The sequence below is a fragment of the Lissotriton vulgaris genome, chromosome 8 (genome assembly GCF_964263255.1).
Source record: "Lissotriton vulgaris chromosome 8, aLisVul1.2, whole genome shotgun sequence".
Lineage (NCBI taxonomy): Eukaryota > Metazoa > Chordata > Amphibia > Caudata > Salamandridae > Lissotriton > Lissotriton vulgaris.
In genome coordinates this window covers 1,222,871,878-1,222,891,888 of record NC_141696.1, presented here as the reverse complement: position 1 = coordinate 1,222,891,888, position 20,011 = coordinate 1,222,871,878, and positions in this window count along the sequence as shown.

Here is a 20,011-nt window from a genome sequence, read left to right as displayed (position 1 = left end):
CCTCATCCTCCTGAACCTGTCAGCCGCCTTCAATGCGGTCTGCCACCACACACTAAAGACACGCCTCCATGAAGCCGGAATCCGAGAAAAGGCCCTGGACTGGACCACGTCCATCCTCTCCAGCAGAACCCAGAGAGTCCGCCTCCCACCCTTCCGATCTGAAGCCACCAACACCATCTGCGGCGTACCCCAGGGTTCATCCCTCAGTCCGACCCTGTTCAACGTCTACATGGCCCCCCTCGCACAAGTGGCCCGCCAGCAAGACCTCAACATCATCTCCTTTGCCGACGACACGCAGCTCATCCTCTCTCGCCAAGGACCTGCACACCGCCAAAACCAACCTCCATGAGGGAATGAAGGCTGTGGCCGAGTGGATGAGGAGCAGCCATCTGAAACTGAACTCGGACAAGACAGAGGTCCTTATCATCAGACCCACCCACTCTCCCTGGGACGACTCCTGGTGGCCGACCACACTGGGAACAGCACCGACACCCACAGACCACGCACGCAACCTAGGATTCATCCTCGACTCCTCCCTCTCCATGTCGAAGCAGGCCAACGCCATCTCCTCTGCCTGCTACAACATTCTACGCATGCTCTGCAGGATCTACAAATGGATCCCGACCGAAACAAGAAGAACAGTGACCCAAGCCCTCGTCAGCAGCAGACTGGACTACGGCAATGCACTCTATGCAGGAATCCCTGCCAAACACCTACGACAACTACAACGCATCCGAAACGCCGCCGCCCGACTGATCCTCAATGTCCCTTGTCACAGCCACATCACCCCCCACCTGAGGCACCTGCACTGGCTCCCCATCAACAAGAGGATCACCTTCAAGCTCCTCACCCACGCACACAAGGCACTCCACAACACCGAACTCAGTTTCCACACCCCAACCCACCAGCTCCGCTCTGCCAGCCTCGTCCTCGCAACCGTCCCCCGCATCCAACGAACAACTTCGGTGGCAGGTCCTTCTCCTTCCTCGCCTCCAAGACCTGGAACACCCTCCCTACCCACCTGCGACAGACCCAAGACCTGCTCACCTTCAGAAGACTCCTCAAGACCTGGGTCTTCGAGAAGTAGCAGCACCCCCCCTCCCCTCAGCACCTTGAGACCCCCACGGGTAAGTAGTGCGCTTTACAAGTGATTGAATGATTGACCTAAGTCTGTCACAGATAAATTACTATCAAAATGGTCATGGAATTCCCCAAAAAGCTAAGATCAGAATTACTAATGCTTTGCACCAGTTTTGCATCACCAAAGTGATGCAAACTAGGCACAGAGTGTTGTGATGGGCTCTACTACCCAACAGAAACCATGATTTGCATTAAAATGTTTCCCAAAGTAACATAATGTTGTACTATGCATTACTTTGTGCTACTTATATCATGGACCAACATCCCTGCTTATCTTGCAGAAAAGCTAACCATCTCTGGTGGTTGTTGGCACACCCACATTCAGGACACCATCAGACTACAGGCTAAGAGGTGTAAAAAGAAAAAGCAAGATAACAGGCCTTTTCTCTCTATGCACCCAAGGTTTGGAACAGCATCCCTATGTCAAACAGAACTGCCCAAAAGGTCATCCAATATAGGGAAGAGTTGAAGACTCTCCTTTTCAAAGAACACTACATCACAATGCATTAACCATTCACAACTCAGCTTCCTCTCTTATTACTCACCGACATTAGGCTTGCCTTTTACCATGTACAGCACTTGCTGCCTTTTGACTAGGTTTGCACTAAAGAAATGCATTATACATGCATAAATAAAAGGTGCATTCTATGAGTGGGACATTTGCTTTGCCATGGGTTTTGATGCAAATTTCCTTCTGCTAACATTCATTGACAGTGGTTTGCACCAAAATCATACCCTCCTTGATGCAGGCATAATGATGATCAATGTTTTTTTATTTCTGATTATTTTTCCAACTTTGTGTCTGTTCTGCATTGTAAAGCACACACACAAAGTAGGAAAAGCCTCAACGGATAGTTTTTGTGCAGGAAGGATCTCATTGGACTGGGTCAAAGTCACAAATTCAGGACAACATAGATCGAGCGCAAGTCAGATAAGGGAACCAGGTCCGTCCCAGTGGAAAGTTTACCTTCTAACTTAGTCTAGTTACATGTGAAGAGCCTCAGTCCGAGCTTTGTGTTGGCGGTGTAGGTGTGATTGGCAAGAAGAGCTGAGGAGTCGGCAGTCAGGATTCACTCCAGCATAGGCCAACAGCAGGTCCAGGCAGGTCCAGTTGGTGTTGGTCAGTTGAGCAGTCGCAGGGAAGGCCTATGGAAGCTTGTTGTGCCCTGTTGCTCAAATAGGTTAGTCAACCGTCCCCTGGAGTCATTTCTGGGATCCTCAGTTCAAGGCAAGCAGGTCCAGTCTTCCTTCTTCAGTCAGTAGGGTAGTCCTTCTTCTGAATCTGCTCAGGGCCAGGAGTGTTCTGCTTTAGGTACTTAGGCTGCCACTTTTATACCCAGGGCCAGCTGTGTGAGGGGGTCCATCCCTGGCATACTCCCAAATTAGTTCTGGTCAGTTCTTTCGAGGGTTTGGCTCCAACCTGTCAAGAGGGACAATGGCAAGGGGAGGCCTGGTGTCAGGTTACTGTGTGTGTGCTGTCTACCGGTTCCTTTGTAGTGTAACAGGGCAGGGCACAACTCCTCCCCAGTCATCCTGTCAGGAAGACCCACACCCTCTACAACCAGGCCCCTTTTGTACCTGTCTGAAAGAAATATACATCACACCACAGGAAAGCAGGCAGCATAGGGTAAACAACCTTTACAACTAAACTTTTACAACGCACTACCATTACAACGCAACTTTTACAACGCAAACTATTACAACGCATTGCGCTGGGGGGAGCACCTTCCCTACTATCCACGGGGACTGGAGTTGGAATAGTAAATTAAACTATTCACTATCCAGCACCCCAAAGCACTATGCGTTGTAAAGGCATGCGTTGTAAAAACCGCGTTGTAAAGGCATGCGTGGTAAAAGCATGCGTTGTAACGTCATACATCTCATTGACAGTGATGTGAGCCTGTACACTGGCAGAAAGGCACATTTGGTTTAGGCAGAAACATGTCAGCTTTCTAAAAGTGCAATTTTCAGGATACTAACTTAAAATCCGCCTTTAACATTAAAACTTCTTTTAAATCACACTTCAAATGAGTTTCAAGAAGCATTTCCCTGTTCCCATACTTAAGTTATAATTTATTAAGTGTAGTAAGGTAACCCATTGTTAGTCAACAGGAGAGATAGCCTTGCTACAGTGAAAAACAACTTTAGGAGTTTTTCACTGTCAGGACATGTCAAACGTAAGTACACAAGTCCTACTTCTTAAATACCATGCACCCTACCCTCTGAGCCTTTAGGATCTACCCTAGAGGTGACTTATGGTTTTTAAAAAGGACAGTTTGAGCCAGACAAAATATTTAGTTTCCTGGGCCAAAATAGCAGATTAAAACTGCACTACAGGCTGCAGTGGCCTGCCTAGAGAGAAGCTTTAGAGTTATACTTTAGTATGTGGCACAATGAGTGCTGCATTCCACTTGTATTATTTAATTTACAGGCCCTGTAGTACCATTTACTAGGGATGTGTAATTAAATTAAATATACCAATCAGTTGTTTTCCACTTTGACCATGTTTAAAAGGTAGAGTGCAAGCACTTTGCCAATGGTTAGCAAGAGTAAAGTGTGCAGAGTCCAAAAAGACAACAAAAACGGGCATAGAAAAAAAAGGTAAAAATCTGGGGTGGCCCTGCAGAAAAGACCAAGTCCAACAGTTACCAATAAGGTTATTTGTTTTTGTTTTTTTAATGGAAGATAACTTTATAGCTTAGATATCGCAATTATACGAGGGTAATGTTCTAATTGTTATCTCTGTGTTGAGAGATATGTTTGCTTTGACTGCTTACATCATGTCTCAAAATACTAAACCTATATGTTTTTAGGTGGTATTTCTAGGCTTGCCTCTACTTTGTTCCTTTATGGTCATGAAATTCTAATTATATAATAGACTGTTACAACCTGAAGCCTCAAAAATCTATACCATTCTGAACTCTTCTGGGACTCCTGTAATAAAATCCAAAATAGAATTAATCTGGAAAGAAGATATTTATTGAACCTGGTAATCTACTTTAAGGGATTATATTTGGCAGAAAGATTTATCACATCTAGGTCTACTAGTACAACAAAAACGGTGTACTTTTTCATTAAATACTTTGCATTACTCCAGTCTCATTTTGTAAAGTGGATAACGTCATTTCTGATCAATGTTAGCAAATACATGCATGTCAACAATTTACAATTTACATTTAATAGAAAAGCAGCAGCTGCCAGTTCGCTACTGCAAGCCTCTAGCTGCAGCCCATGATCAATTATTAGAACTATCAATAAGGGAAGAATACTGAGAAGCAAGATAAATTGCAGTGATGATTAAGTACTTGAAAGCAAATTAATTGAACTAATTGAACACCTTTCTAATCAGAGATATGCTGAAAAAACACAGAGAAATCAAAGAATACCATAACTTGAACAGCTTTTGTCTGTTCCTATCATTTTCTGCAGTGTTGTCCTGATTGACTGGGCTTTCGTCCTTCTCTTGATGTTGTTCTGTAGGTATTTTCTGAGTTTGACCTACATATGGAATTTGTCCTGCCTTATCTGTATCCTTCTCCAATTGTCAACTGACAATATTGCTCTTTATTATTGGATGTGCAGTGGACTGTCCGAATGTTTCAAGTTTGTTGTACCCTCTGTGAGATTTTCTGTTGGGTCACCCATTGCGCAAAGTTTTTGTGGTGACCTTGAGTCAATGCTTGTTTTCTGCTATCTCTTTTGAATATGCTCTGTCTGGGGTCCCTCGGGCAACGTCTATCTAGGGCTGTTGGTGGATTGTTGGGCTGAAGCTAATGTGGATTCCCCCTTGGAGTTTTGCCGCACAGTGACCTGAACTCCTCCTGCTAACTTCAACAGACATAACAAAGTCCAAAGGATTCCCTCTGGAGCTTAATTTGGAGCTGCTGTGCTGAGTGCTGTTGGGTAAGGTGGTTTTGCTCATTACATTTTCACATGTTCTGCATTACCTCCTTTTTTCTGTGTTTTGATTTCCATCCCCTCACCACTGCTTCATACGTTCATCACTGATAATTTCTGGTACAAGGAATAAAGTGTCAATCCTTTGTTTACATACAGGTAATCTTCATTAAACTGGGACTTACTCTTCCTCCCCCCTGTCCAAAATACCACCGTACCATAATGGGAGTGGTGGGTATGGTTATTGCTTCAATTTACAGGGGGATCGTTTGAGGCAAATTACACCTTCCCTTAATGTGATAATTGTAGTTTAGGGTTACAGTTGACTGTCTCGATGTGGGTCACACTTTACTGACAGGGACTGGGACGAGGAAGAGTGTAATGAAAATTACTGGTGAATATTCAAAACATTTCCTGAAGTTCTCAATACTGACAATTCACTTTTTGAGTAATCTTTGATCTGTTTAAGATAGCAACAGTTCTTGATCGAATATGCAGAGTATGAATCAGATTATCAATTCTGCAGCAAATCCTACGAGTCCATAATATTGCAGTTTGCTTTTTGACTGTAAATCTCTTAATTCCTCTAGTAGTGTGTGTGCTGGTGTAGCCAACATTCCAAACAATTGTAACAACATAGAATGACAGACACTGAACGATGTTTACTTTCTTTATTAAGGCAATCCTAAAGAGTATGAAGTTTTTCTACAAGAGCTTTTTTAGCCAGGTGGAGCATTTGCTGCAGAAGGTGACAGAGGCGGGCTGGAGCGTCTTGTACCCTGGTTGGCTGAGAAGAAGGGAGTGTCGGTAGATGGGAAACTGTGGCATTATGGGCACGTGGGTCACAGCGTCATTCATTCCAACTGAATCATTTACACCTGCACACTTTATTCTTTTTTCACTTCCTGTACCTTAAAGTAGCGTCTTGAAGAAAAAGCAAATTGACTGATTCACTGCATATTTACTATAGAAAAAAAATCCAATATGTAAACACTGGCTGTTTTTGTAACCTTGCTTCTGAGCTGGTCTTAGCCAGAGGGTCTGTATTGGGAAAGCAGTTCATTCATGCTACAACCTGATAATAGCCAAGAGCAAACATTCTGAGCCTCATCAGTCCACCGTATCCAAAGGAATTTGCCAAGTGCATGTCAGAACTCTCCTTTTTTACAAATCACCCTATGAATTGTACACTTGCACAACAGTGCTGACCTCATAGTGAAAGCATGCCTTAATGATCCAGCAAGTGGCAACGTTTAGCAAATGCGCTGCATGCTTCACACTTGAATCAAAGGGTTTTTACCTTCTATCTTGTCATCACTAGATGTATATCTTCCAGTGACAAATGACTGGAAAGTTGCTTCACCACAAAGGCTCAAAGGTTTCAATCTGGAGAGCGGATTCTCGTGAAACAAGACTTGAGAATTGACTGTTCGACTTTATAGCAGGATGAATTCAATATTATATTTTCCAGATCAGGCAAAATATACTATGACATGGTTTTGACCGTTAAAAATTGCATTTAGTTTGATTTATGGCAGTGTTTAGAATGAATGTCTCTGGCATGGCTCTAGTGAATGCCATCTCCTACCCAAATAGTGTTTTCTCTGAGTGTGCACTCTGTTTTTGACTTTCCCCCTAATAAGCCTGACAAGCATGCATGCTCATTGTGGGCCTGCACATTTCAGGGGTGCAACAGAGTTTCCTTTTGACACCCTGGCACCCTTGAAAGTGCTCCTGCTATTAGCGATTCGGTAATACCGAATCGCTAAAAGTGAATGTCTTCACATACATTCCTATGGGCCTCCAAGCCCATAGAAATAAATGGGTAGGTATTCCTTATTACCAAATCTCAATTACCGATCCAGTAATAAGGAATATTAAGGATTTGGTATTTTTTACCGAATCTTTACCTACATAGGAAATACAGATTTCTTAATCGCAAATCGGTAAAATTCGCTATTAAGAAATTGGTATTTCAGATTTACCTACATCTGGCCCTAACTCTTGTGAGTCTTAATGGTAATTTTGAAGTCCTGAACATTAGCAAAATACTGAGCAGGTTTCTCCTTTGTCTGATGCCCACCTACTGAGACTAGCTTTGTGCACAAGTCTAAGAGATATGTATCAATAAATAATATGGACTCCAACTGCTGTCTCCTAGCAGGCAACTATGATTCTTAAATGCTGCATCAACTGCTGAAAAATTGCCCTCCATGTATTGGCTTTGAAAGGGCGAGTGATGAGTTGTTGCATTTTCTTCATGCTGGTCCTTGGGTGGTTTGTTAACAATCAGTATTTCCTGAGATGGTACAGTGAGTAAATAAATGGGTCTCCACCCAGCACAGTCGCAAACATCCCTTGGGAGCCTAAGCTATCATAAGAACTCCTATTTGAAGAGCCAGAGCTATTGCAGGATGGCCTTTGTGCCCCACAATTGCTCTGCGATCCTTGTTCCTTCTTATTCATGTGGTTTACTCCAAGGGTGAATCATTGATGTTGCTCCTGGCCCGCATTCTCTTGCTGTGCACTGTTCTGCAACACAGCATAGGTAAGGGTGATAACAATGACTATGGGGCCTTATGTGGAATATGATTCCCCTAATTGTACCTGATTTGCTATTCCCTTGTATGTTCATGTGCCCAGCCCCTGCCTCAGGCAGTGGTTCTTACTCTGTCCTTTGTGTGCCTGGCCATGCCTCTCGTAATCAAGAATAACCTGGCCATGCCCCTTATGTTCCTTCCTATGTATCTTCTGTGCCTAGATCTTCACTGGAAACAAAGATCTAACGAAAACTCTTATACAAGGCATGGAACACTACCATCAATGTTGAAAGTTCGGTCTGATCCTTCCAAAAAATCATACTAATACCCTCAAAACACACAACCATTCTTTGTGTTGTAGAAGGCATACTGAGGTGACTGGTAAACAAAACACGAAAATGTACACCCTCACTGGAATGATTATATAATTTTTGGCGGTTTGGATCACTGAGAAAGTGATCCAGAAAGTCACTCGACACGTATCTAGACTCTTACGAACCCCCTTGAAGCCACTCTGACTCCCTCGCACCCTTCCCCCCCAGTGGGGTGTCGGCTTTGACACAGGGCTATAAACTCAAATTAGGCTCACCGCTATAGAACCTCTCTTGTATCCGCTCTTCACCCTTTCTTTTCTATTCTCTCTCTTTCTATCATCCTTTGCCTAATTTCCTAGCAAGTCAATGTAGAGGGGATTAGCTAAACATGTATCTCAAAGTACCTGTATTACTGCAACACAAGCTAAGTTTGGCTAAACGCCGTAACAGAAATGCTAACATACTTGTTTATAAAATTAATAAAATACTTTGAAATTAAAAAAAAATTACTCTGTGAAATGAGGTAGAGACTGAAAGCCCGTCACTACTTTTATCCTCTTTTTTATTTCAAGGGGAGATGCCAAGGATTGGCTAAACATAGAAGGGTGAAAGGCCTCCTAGCCCTCTAATGCAGAATAGGTACTGCCAATGATAGGGCTTCATTTTATCGTGGACTCAAGTCAATATTTTTCAGGAACGCTAAATTCATCCTCAAAACAAGATTTCTCTTACTTATTACTTTACATCACTTTTATTTATGCTCCAATAAGGTATTTAATGATCCAGAGTCATAGCATAAAAATGTTGCCACAGTAAAAAACAAAGCATATATTCAAGTAAGCAACACTAAGAAAACAACAAGCACCAGTCATGATGGTATCAAATACCCCTTCCTCAAAAACATCACAATATGCTACATCATCCCCTAGTGTTAAGGATCTCTTGTCTATTTCTAATGGAATTGCCCTTGAAGTAGAAGGTGACGGCATTGGGTAGTCTGCGATCCTAGGGCACAATCAGTGCTTCAAGCCCACCAGCAGCATATGATTCACAGGCCCTGGGCACACACAGTGCACTGTACTAGGGACTTAGTAGCAAACCAAATAAGACAATCATGGAAACACAAATCTATAAACACAATTTACACGGACAGCATATGCACTCAAGCATTTAATAGCAGTGGCAAAGTCTAAAGAGTCCTAAAACCAACAAAAACAAGGTTAAAAATGGGGCCAAAAAGCAAAATGTATGGGGGTAAACCCACTGAAAAAGCCAAGTCTAACAATCCCCAAGTCAATATCCCCATGTTGGTACTCCATTATCTCTTTCCCAGTGTTACTCTCCCAGTGAAAATGCCCTTGTGTCAGCTTCAGTGAGTTGCAGGTGTGTTAATGTCCTAATGTGTCCCATGTCAATGTTTGTGACTCATGTCAATGAACGACTTCCAGTGCCACATTGCCAACATCCCCATGCCACTGTTGGTGCCACTGGTCAGTGTTCCAGTGTCTGTGTCCCAAAGGCAGTGTCTTCATGTCAGTGTCCTTGCATCAGTAACCTCTGTCAGCATTCAAAGGTTCACTAATGATGTGTTCCCCAGTCAGCGAACCTGTGTCATTATATCATGTCAAAGTCTAATATTACGTCCCACTGTTAGTGTCAATATCCTTGTGCCGGTCTCGCAGCATTAATGTCCACGTCCCAATGTCACTGTTTCCGTGTTAGTATTGCTGGCCCTCTTTCGGTACACCTGTTCCAGTGCCCTAGTGTAAGTGTTGATTTGCCTGTCTCATTAGCCTACTGACAGTGCCCATTTTCTAGTGCCCCTGTGCCTATTTGTCATGGTGGCCACATCAATGTCTCCATGTCATTGTTGTTTTTCCTTTGGCAGTGTGCTAGTGACAGTGTTGGAGGTTTCTTGTAATTGCCCCTGAGTCATTCTTGGTGCCACTGTGTCAGCATCCAAGTTTCAGTGTTGGCCCCACTGTGTCACTGTACTAGCCTTAGTGAGTCACTTGATGGCATTGTTTGCTTATAAACTACCTATACCCTAATCGGTCCACTTCAAAGTACCAAGAGGATACAGATGTAGGAGCAATTTGGTGATATAAAAAGTGGATCAGCGATGTTAAAGTGTATTGCAGAGTATACATTTAAATAAAAGAGCAGAAATAGCCTTTTAAGACGGAGACCCTTTTAAAAAAGGTAGAATTGAAAAAACAAGCATTTGATTAATATATGTCATAAAGTGATGCATGCTGCATTATTATCCCCACATCAGGCTAATTTTCTAAATAGCCATGCAGCGTGTTTCATTGATCATTGGAAAATGAAAGAAATAGTTTGAGGTTTGTTTCACAAAACTGGTAACATATGTCTGTCTTAGGTTGTCAATAGAAAGATAGCTTCCCCTTTCCATATCCATCACACTGAGAAACACACACACTCACCTTCCCACCAGCATACATATCAGTGGACACACACGCAGACACAAAAATGCACGTTGTTTAGCATCTAGATAAGGATATGAAGTGCTATAACACTACAATATAATAGACTTTGACACTACCTTTACTTCTGCGTAGGGCTGGTACCAGGCTATAATCTGTATTTCCTGCAGCTGACATTGCTGTCCCTCCCCCTTGCAATGCAAGCACCGGCCTTGCTTGTCTCTAGCCACAACCCCTTATTACTGCCCTCTGAGAAATACTGAAAGTTGCATTTTCATTGAGTTCACTAATACTTCTAAACCCTGTAGTTCTGCACACTTGTAAAGATGTAAGAGCATATACTTCTCTACTACAATAAGCTGTTGGAATTAGACTGAGGGTGGAGGATTCCTTCTTCCGAGAGAAGAAGTCATGTCAGGTAGTTTCATCTCTTCAGGCACAAACAAAGAGGTACTGGAATGGGTAGGGGGTTAGAAACATATTCACTGCAGCACTACAAGAAACATATCCCACTCGTCGATTTTTTCATTATAATGCAAAAGAAGATTGCTTCCTCTTTCATCCACTCACTTTCTAAGACCTGCTTTCCTCTTTTAACAGTTTTGAGCCCAAGGTCATGGGATCACAGAAGACAGAACCTCTGTCTTCCTTCTCAGCCCCAGAGTTGGACTGTGATGGAAAATAGAGTTGAACATCAAAATAAACGTGGACCCATTGGGGAGCTGTTGGGATTTTATCCCAACAGAACCACTATTCTTGTATCACTTTAGGACCCAGGGTCTGAGGGTTACGGGTAAACCCCATTATAACTACTACCCATTAGGGAACTGGATAGCTAGTAAAATCCCACATTTGCCAATCAGAGCAGTTGTGAGTTTACAGAGACACGCTGTATGACTGCTTTGCAAAGTATGGGAGACTGCATGCATGTGTGCTTGCTGCAGGCAATGGTTGTAGTAATATCCCTGAAATCAACTGTGAAAAAATTGCTTTCCAGGCCATAAAACAGACCACATACTACAAAAAACATAGCCAAACCCTGACCTTTCAGACCAATCCCTCCGCTACTGGTAGAGTGCCCAACAGACCAGACCTACCCTGCTCAGCCCCCTTATACCAGCAACAGACACTTTGGGGAGAGTGTGACTATTAATTCATTACATTACAGCTGTTTCGAACTCAAAGAATGGTTACAGTGCCGGCTTTAGGGCAGTGCGACTGGTGCGCACGCACTGGGTGCAGCCCTGTGGAGGGGGCGCTGTGCTTGGCAATATCTTATGGTAGGAGAGATGAGGGGCACTTTTGCAGGTGGAAGTGAGAGAATCTGAGGAGGCGTTCATGGGACGTAGAGGTGACAAAAGTGACTGGCGCACCAGCGCCACCAAGGCTAAAGCCAGCCCTGAATGGGTAAACTTTATTTTACTGTGTTAAACCATAAACAGAATCAAAATCTGGCCTGACCTTCAACTTGATTCATGGCCATGGTGCTGTAGTCTCTATAGGTGCTGCAGACTGAAGAGAAAAGTTGTTCCTTTTAGACCTGGGGGCGTGGCTACGGCCCTGTACCAGAGGAGGTGGGATATTTATTTACTACATCAGTAAACACTATTACTGTGTAGTGCTATCTCTACTTTCGAGTTTTCTTTGTGAAAAGGAGACATTACATGTGGAATTTTATGTTTTCTACATTAAACTCAGCATGCATTGGCATTTAATAAATGTTTTCACCCACGAAGCACTCAAAAGGGGAAAATTGCTGGCATCTCAGAATTATAATTCCATGGCAAACATGGGTTTGCTCATGGTTTGTGTTTTCATGGTTTACTTGTAACTGGAGCCAAAGTGGCTGATACTTTGTAAGCTACATAATTTGACAACCACCTGTTTTCTTCCTACATGTGAAAAGTGAGTCCTTGACATTATGCCAAAAATTAAGCTAGCAACATAGTTTAATCGGTTTTGAGATACTACTGAAATCTGTGAGGAACCAGCTTTACAGGTACAAATCCTGGCAGAGTCAACTCAGCCTAATCCTCCCTCCAAGGTTGATGAAATGGATACCACAGAATTGGTAATACTGACTCTGTGTACTTGTATCTTTAAGAAAGCTTCATAGGTCTGTGGTAGCATGCAGCATATAAAACCAAGTCATTCTGATTTTACTGGTGCCATTATCCAATTTAGTCAATGTTCCATCTTTTCTCTTTACATGTGAACAAGTTAGTGCTGCATTGTTTATCATTTGAGACAGGCAAAGTGGACAACGTGTTTCAATATTTCAGGATGATTCATTAATGCCTAGTATTGCAACCTGCAGCCACAGCCCACAACCTAGCCCATCGTGACTAGAACACATTGCTGCTCCAGTGTTAGTGCAATCAGCTATCTTACTAGCTTGCCATCCAAACGCATGCCTCAATCAAGCAATGCCAATAATGTCTTTGTTGAAGAAATGGCCCCTTACTTCATGCATACTGCAGGTCGGTAATAGTCTTAGCCAGGGTGTTAAACAAAGACACCTCCATTTTTCTGAGATTTATGACTGGGTCCATCCTCTTCAAGCATATGTCTCCCCTCACCTCAGGCCACGTTCCTTTTGGTTCTTCTGGCAAAAACATAACTTTTTTGCAGGCATTTGGAGGGGTGCATCTGTGATACACCGAGGGAAAGACACAGAGTGGGGAATCTAACTCATAAATCGCAATGACCCCACTAGTCCTCGTTTATTCCTGGACTTAGCCACTTCATTTCCCAAATTGCCAATATCTAACCCACCAGTTGCCAGTTGAATAAGCAGATTATTAAGAGGATATATGGGTACGGACAAACGTTTTCTCAGTGGCTGAAAGTACAGTCTGGATTTTGGCTGAGTACTGCAACAATGGGACTGCGGTTGGGGTGGGTCGGGTGGGGGTGGGGTTGGTGGGTCCATGGCTACAAGTAAAAAGAATCTTTACTTCATTTGAAACTTCAGTATTCAACAAAATGTGTTTCTGCTGTAATCACTAGTCAGCAGCCTTTCTGTATGTGAGTGTGTGCACTGCTGACGCCTAACGTCAGTTTAATAGCATTGCAGGGCAGCTTTTAAAATGCAAATTGTGCCCAAACTCGTCTTTGGTGTTTGGAGCACTTACAAGTTAATTAACTACAATATTTTGGCATGTTAGTAACCCCCATGATCTTCCCTAGGTGTCCCAGTGGTCGGGGGTCAGGTATTTATAAGGAGGGTCCTTATAAAATGTTTTTTATATTCCCTGGAGTTAGTGAATTTGCAAACTTCACTCCCTACATATCAGTATCGACTTTTGTGCTAGGAGCACTGTGGAGTGAGATCTGTAGTATTTTTACATATTCAGAACCCCTAAAGTCTCCCCTGGGTGTTCCAGGGGTGGGAGATCCTGACGATATAGGCAGGGTCCTCATAAAAAATGTTTTAAAGGCTCCGGTGTTGGAGAAATTGTCCAGTTCATTTTTCTCATTGCAGATCCATGCCACAGAGGTTAACATGGCAAGAAGTTAATAAATAATAACTAACACCAGGGAGGTGATCAAAATATCATTCAAGGACTTCCTAGAAAGATATTGATAAATTCACCAATATGCTATTGTTGAATTTATCCTAAAATGTACAGACATAAAATTATCTGTAAGCCAAAATTCAGCCTTCCAGTAATCAGACCTGATTGGCCAGAGTTAATTGGATTAGCCAGGCTGATTTGATGAGCTGACGGGTAACCCCTGGTGGTTAGAGGGCCATTCTGGGAGGGCACGGATCTGCTACATAGGAATGCCAGTGCAGGGGAGGGGGTTTTAAACAATAATCTTCAATAGAAGGAGGAGACAGGCAGGAGAGGCTAGTTTTATTTACACCGCTACTCTTTGATCTCAGCCAGATAACAGGATTAAGGAAGGAATGAGCAGATGTAAGGGGGAGGGACAGTATGGAAAGGAACCATCCTGAAGGATGGCTTAGCCTGCTCTTGTCTCTCTGCTGGAAAATCAACCATGTTGGATTTTGGAGAAATGGTGCTTTCTAGGAGAATAAAGTACCACACTTTGATGGATATGATAATACCTTGGGGTGTTGCCCTACACCTCATTGGACAGAAGTGCCCTCCTGCTTGACCAGGAAACGTTGGAATAAGTATCTGAGAGGGGCAGGAACTCACAGATTGCTGCTTCAAACTAAAGGAAGACGAAAGGTCCCTACTGAAAACTTTGATTTGCACCAACCAGGCCGTGCGCTCTAAAGACTGCTCCTGCTGCACAATATGGAACTACAGCCATGGGGACTACCATGCTTCAAAAGGACTAAAGAGGGGACTCCCTGCAAGCTACAGTTTAACAGAGCTCACTTTGAACATCACCACCAAGAATCCTCAGCCTGGAGTACTACCAGTGGATTTGCAAGGGTTTTGTCCAAGTGGATTGTGGGAACTGAAGTCCCAAACTTTCAAGGACCATCTTGGAGCTCCAGACCCTTGGAGTAATGTTTGGACACTTTGGGATCCTTTGGGAAACTTCATAAAGAAGTTCCTGAACTTTGGAGAACTTTGGGGCAAATTTGAAAAAAAAGCTTGATAAGTGGACCGACTCAACCTGGCCAGCAAAGCCGGCGACCCTCAACCGCGAGCCATCCTGATGTCCAGGATCATCCCACTGAAAACATCCGGAGGTCTGACTTCCAGAATTTGATTGGGAGAACGCTGAAACACAAGCTGGTGAATCCTCACCAAAGCCAGCCTGGTGAAGAGTATCGAGGGAACCCTTAAGAAAAAGTTTCTAAGTATGAACGTAGGAGATGTGACCGGGACCAACGACGAGACTCAAGCCGACCACCTTCAACCGCGTGGAGGCTTGAATTTCTAGTTCGTCCGACTGGAAATCTCTGGATGTCTGACTTCCACAAGTTTGGCCGGGAGCTCGCGCAAGGCAAACCGGCGAACCCTCAGCGAATCCAGATTAGGTCAGAGCACGAGGGACCCCGGGAAGAAAAGCTCCAGAAAAGTTTCTAAGTCAGAAGGTAAAAACTTTGACTGAGACCTACAGTGAGGGGAAGCCGCACAGGGCTTTATTACGGTCGCTTGAAACTTTGACTTTGTCCCAGTCAAGCCCGACCAGATTTCCCAATAGGTTCTATAGGTCTCTAAGTGCTATATAGTGCTAAATCTTTAAAGAATCATATCACTGTTTGGTGTCATTTTAAAAATAAAAATATTTCCTATTTTTATAAATTTGTGTTGGATTTTTATTGTGTGCTGTGTTTTAATTATTTACTGAATTGATGTTTTTAAATGCTTTACATTCCTGTCTTTGAAGTTAAGCCTGCCTGTTCGCAGCCAAGCTACTAGGGGTTAAGCATGGGAATAAGTTTCTAAGACCTATTCTGAGACCTAGACTCTGTTGGTGGCCTTATTGCCAGTGACAAAGGTACATTTGCTACTACTAATAACCCACTTTCCAACAGAGGTTCAACAATCTCCATCTCAATCTGTTCAAAGGCTTCCTGGGGTTTGTCTGACCGTATAAACTCAACAATCTTCATAGTCAATTCTCTTTAAGGCTCCATTTTAGTCATGTTATGTTAAGTTAAATTAATTTATATTGCGCGAGGATACTCAAAGAGTGTCCCGGCGCGTACTTGGAGGAAGGAGACAAAAACTGGTAGTGCTAGAAGAGAAAGGTTTTAAGCTTTTTTTTAAGTTGCAGGATCTTGGATGCTGCGCAGCACAAAGGGCAAAGCATTCCAAGCCAAAGTAGCTTCCGCACAAAGGAGCTCCCACCGAGCCTTTGACGTTTAAACCTAGGGGTCTGCACCAGAAGTTGAGAAGAGGACTGTAACTGTCTCATTGGGTTATAAAAATCAAACCTCTTCTGGAGGTAGGCCAGACACGAACCATAGAGTGCCCTGTGGGCAATAACGAAAGTTTTAAATTTTATTCGAGACTCCACCGGGAGCCAGTGTAAGGAGAGTAAATGATCTCGCACACTACACTTGCTAGGCAACCTAAGCAGCAATCTGACCGCTGAGTTTTGGACAACCTGTAGTTTATTCAAGAGGTAGCTGGTTAGGTCCACGTAGAGAGCATTAGCATAGTCCAAGCGGGAGGGGATCAAGGCGTGAACAACCGTCTCTTAGCAGGTTTCGGAAGGAGAGGAAGACATTTCCTCAAAGCTTTCAAAGTGCCAAAGCAGGTCCCAACCAGCTTCTTCACCTGGGTTGAAAAGGACAAGTTCTCATTGAACCAGACCCCCAGATTTTTAGCAGCAGTGCCCAATGCACCTGAGAAGGGGAACCCAGGGGGCCATAGCCTCTCTCTGAAGTTAGCAGGGAAAGTGCTGTACAGGAGGACCTGAGACTTCTCTTTGTTGCATTTTAGCTGCACCTGAGCGAACGAACGAAAGACAGAGGACAAACAATGTTGAGGCGATAGAACAGAGACATCATCCCTGTTCCAGGAGAATAGCAGGTGGGTGTTGTCAGCGTAAACCATTACCTTAGCCCCTAATGCCTCCGCTAAATAAATAAGCAGATTAACATAGATGTTAAAAAGAAGGGGACTAAGGGATGACCCCTGTGGGACCCCAGTGGCCACCTGCTGGGCCAAAGAGGCACTTGGGGGCAGCTAAATCTGCTGCGAATGGTCTTCCAAGAAAGACCAAATCCAGTCCCAGGCAGACCTGGACAGGCCGATCTCCGAAAGGCGATCCAGGAGCAGAGAATGGGGCACAGTGTTGAATGCCGTCGAGAGATCTAGCATAACTAATGCGGTTCTCCCGCTGGCATCCAGACACTCATGAATAGCCTCTGACACCTCCAGCAGAGTTGATTCTGTACTAAACGAGGCCCGGAATCTGGATTGAGCCGGATGAAGCAAACCTGAGGCCTCGACAAAGTTGGTCAGTTGATTTGTAACAACCTTCTCACAAACCTTAACCAAACTTGGCAATAGTGAGATTGGCAGATAATTTCCTGGAATCAGCGGGTCAAGGGACGGTTTCTTAAGGAAGGGGAGAATTTGTGCCAGTTTCCAGGGGGCCGGGACAACTGCATCCTGCAATGACATGTTAACAATCTGGTTACCTTCAGGATTGATGGTATCCGCCGCAGAGACCAGCAGTCTGACAGCACAGGGATCCGTAGGAGATCCGACTTCAAAGCGTTTAGAATTTTGAGAGTACAAGCCAGATTTATTGGTGCAAATGCTGACAGCGTACTGGCAGCATCAGCTACCAACTGGCCAGTCAAAGGAGTTGTAAGAGCCGTAGTGCAGGCAGAAAAAGAGGCTTGTATGATGCAAATTTTATCCAGAAAGATAGTAGCAACATTCTTAATAAATTTGCGATAATACTAACATAACCCACAAAAGAAAGAAGTTTCTCCTTCTTGTCGGGTGCTGGTGCTTTGACAATGGCATCCACTAAAGACCTTTTGTGTCCGACAACCTCAAAAGACAAAATTTGACCCCAGTAATCCACTGGCTTACAAAATAATTTACATTTGGATTCTTTTAACCTCAGTCTGTGTTTTTCAAACTTGAAGATGCTCTGTGTGTTCTCCTTCATTCCTGGGAAATATAAAAATGTTGTCCTGAAAGCATTTCACAAAGCTGTCCACATTCTAGAATATGCAAAACATTGCCCTTTGAAAAACAAACGCCACAGAGGCTAACCCAGATGACATCCTTTTTAACTGAATTAGCCCTTGTGGGGCTTATAAATTCAGTAAAATATCTCGAGTTGTCAGACAGCTCAACCTAATGATCAGCAGAAAGCAGATCCAATGTTGAAAACACTTTCACACCCTCCAACATACACACCACTTCGTTGATATTGGGAAGTGGATGACAAACAACAACAATGCTGGTATTTTGTGCTCTCTGGTCTACATATAATATCAGTTTTCTTGTCTGCATTACAGGCCAAAATTATAGGAGAACCCCATTGTGACAACTCAATTTCTTCAAATATACCATCTATCATTATTTCAATCAGCCTGTCTTTCAGCACCTGCCTTGCATTTTATTGGCAGACTCTCAACTTCTGCTTCACAGGAACTGCATTTTTTGGGGGAAACAACCTTTACAACACAGTCATTATATTGCACTACCTTTACATAACAGTCATTACATCACAACATCCTTTACATCGCATGACATTACAATGCAGCCATTACATTGCATGTCACTACAACGTATGCCATTACAACGCATGTCAATACAACGCAGGCATTACATCACAAGTCATTACAACGCATACCATTACAACGCATAGTACCCTTATACTATCCAACACTTACCCTACTGTTGCACTCACTGGAGTTAGAATAGAGATTTTTACCCCTACACTATCCAGCACTTACCCTACTGTTGCACTCACCGGAGTTAGAATAGTAATTTTTACCCCTATGCTATCCAACACTTACCCTACTGTTGCGCTCACTAAAGTTAGAATAGTAATTATTACCCCTATACTACCCAACACTTACCTTAAATGCGGTGTAATGGTATGCATTGTAATGGTATACATTGTAAAGATATAATGTGATGTAATGGAATGCAATGTAAAGGCATGCGTTGTAAATGTATGCGTTGTAACGTAATACATTTATTTTATTTTATTTTAGTTCTACGTAAATAACTAATTACCTTGCCTAACTTGTAAGTGAAGACATTAGGATAGTGATTAATCACACATTTCATATCTAGTACATCTGTTACGAACTACAAAAGCTCCTTACTCCTATGGTTCAAAGTTATTCCAAACTCCCTTTGGTCTTTCTAATCCAAAACATTAATTACTTTCCCTACTGCATACAACTTACTTTTTGCCCTTTTCCCTTTGAACTCAATTTTAACACCTTCATAACCAACCATGTCAATTGTCGATGCATCAGACCTTTTTTAGCGCATCAAGCTCCAAAACATCTGCAAACTTCTCCAAAAAATATTCTTTAGTGATTATTGTACATGGAAAACCTGAATCCACCATGAGTTTCAATTTCACCTCCAAAATCTTAACTATACATTTAGGCAGAGGAAGTCACATCCCTAAACCCCTTGTGTGGGCTAACATTTTTAACGGACAGAGCAACGCCTTTATGGTGCTCATCAATTCTGCTGCATTTACACACTTGTAACGTCTCCTCACTTTTATTTACCCAATAAATTGCACCTTTAGAATAAATATAATTTTTCCTTAAATCCTTACAAACACATGCAAAGTTCCCAATATGTCCACACTTCTTACACCCTACCAATAGCCAGACACTGGGGACAGGATGCAATACGGTTTGAACTACCAAACCTATAACATGCACCTGCTTTCTCCACTCTTTTAGTAAAGGTTGAATTGCTTGAGCAGGTATTGTTACCTGCAAGTTAGGGGCACCCATAACTCACAGCTGTTCTTGAATTATTTTGCTACCTATGTGTACTAATACTTGCTCTCTTGTCATTTAATTAGTAATCACCCCGAAATTACACGTCATAGAGACAGCCCTTTACCCCCTCAGAAACGAATCAATGGACTCCCCATCCCTTTGTGCTCTGGTGTAAACTTGGTACCTATTTAGCACAAGTCTGGAGATAGGTTTAAACTGGTACTCCATCCTCAATAACCTAAAAATTTCAACGTGTCCATGTCTTTCACAAGGTATCACTTCAGTTAAGGT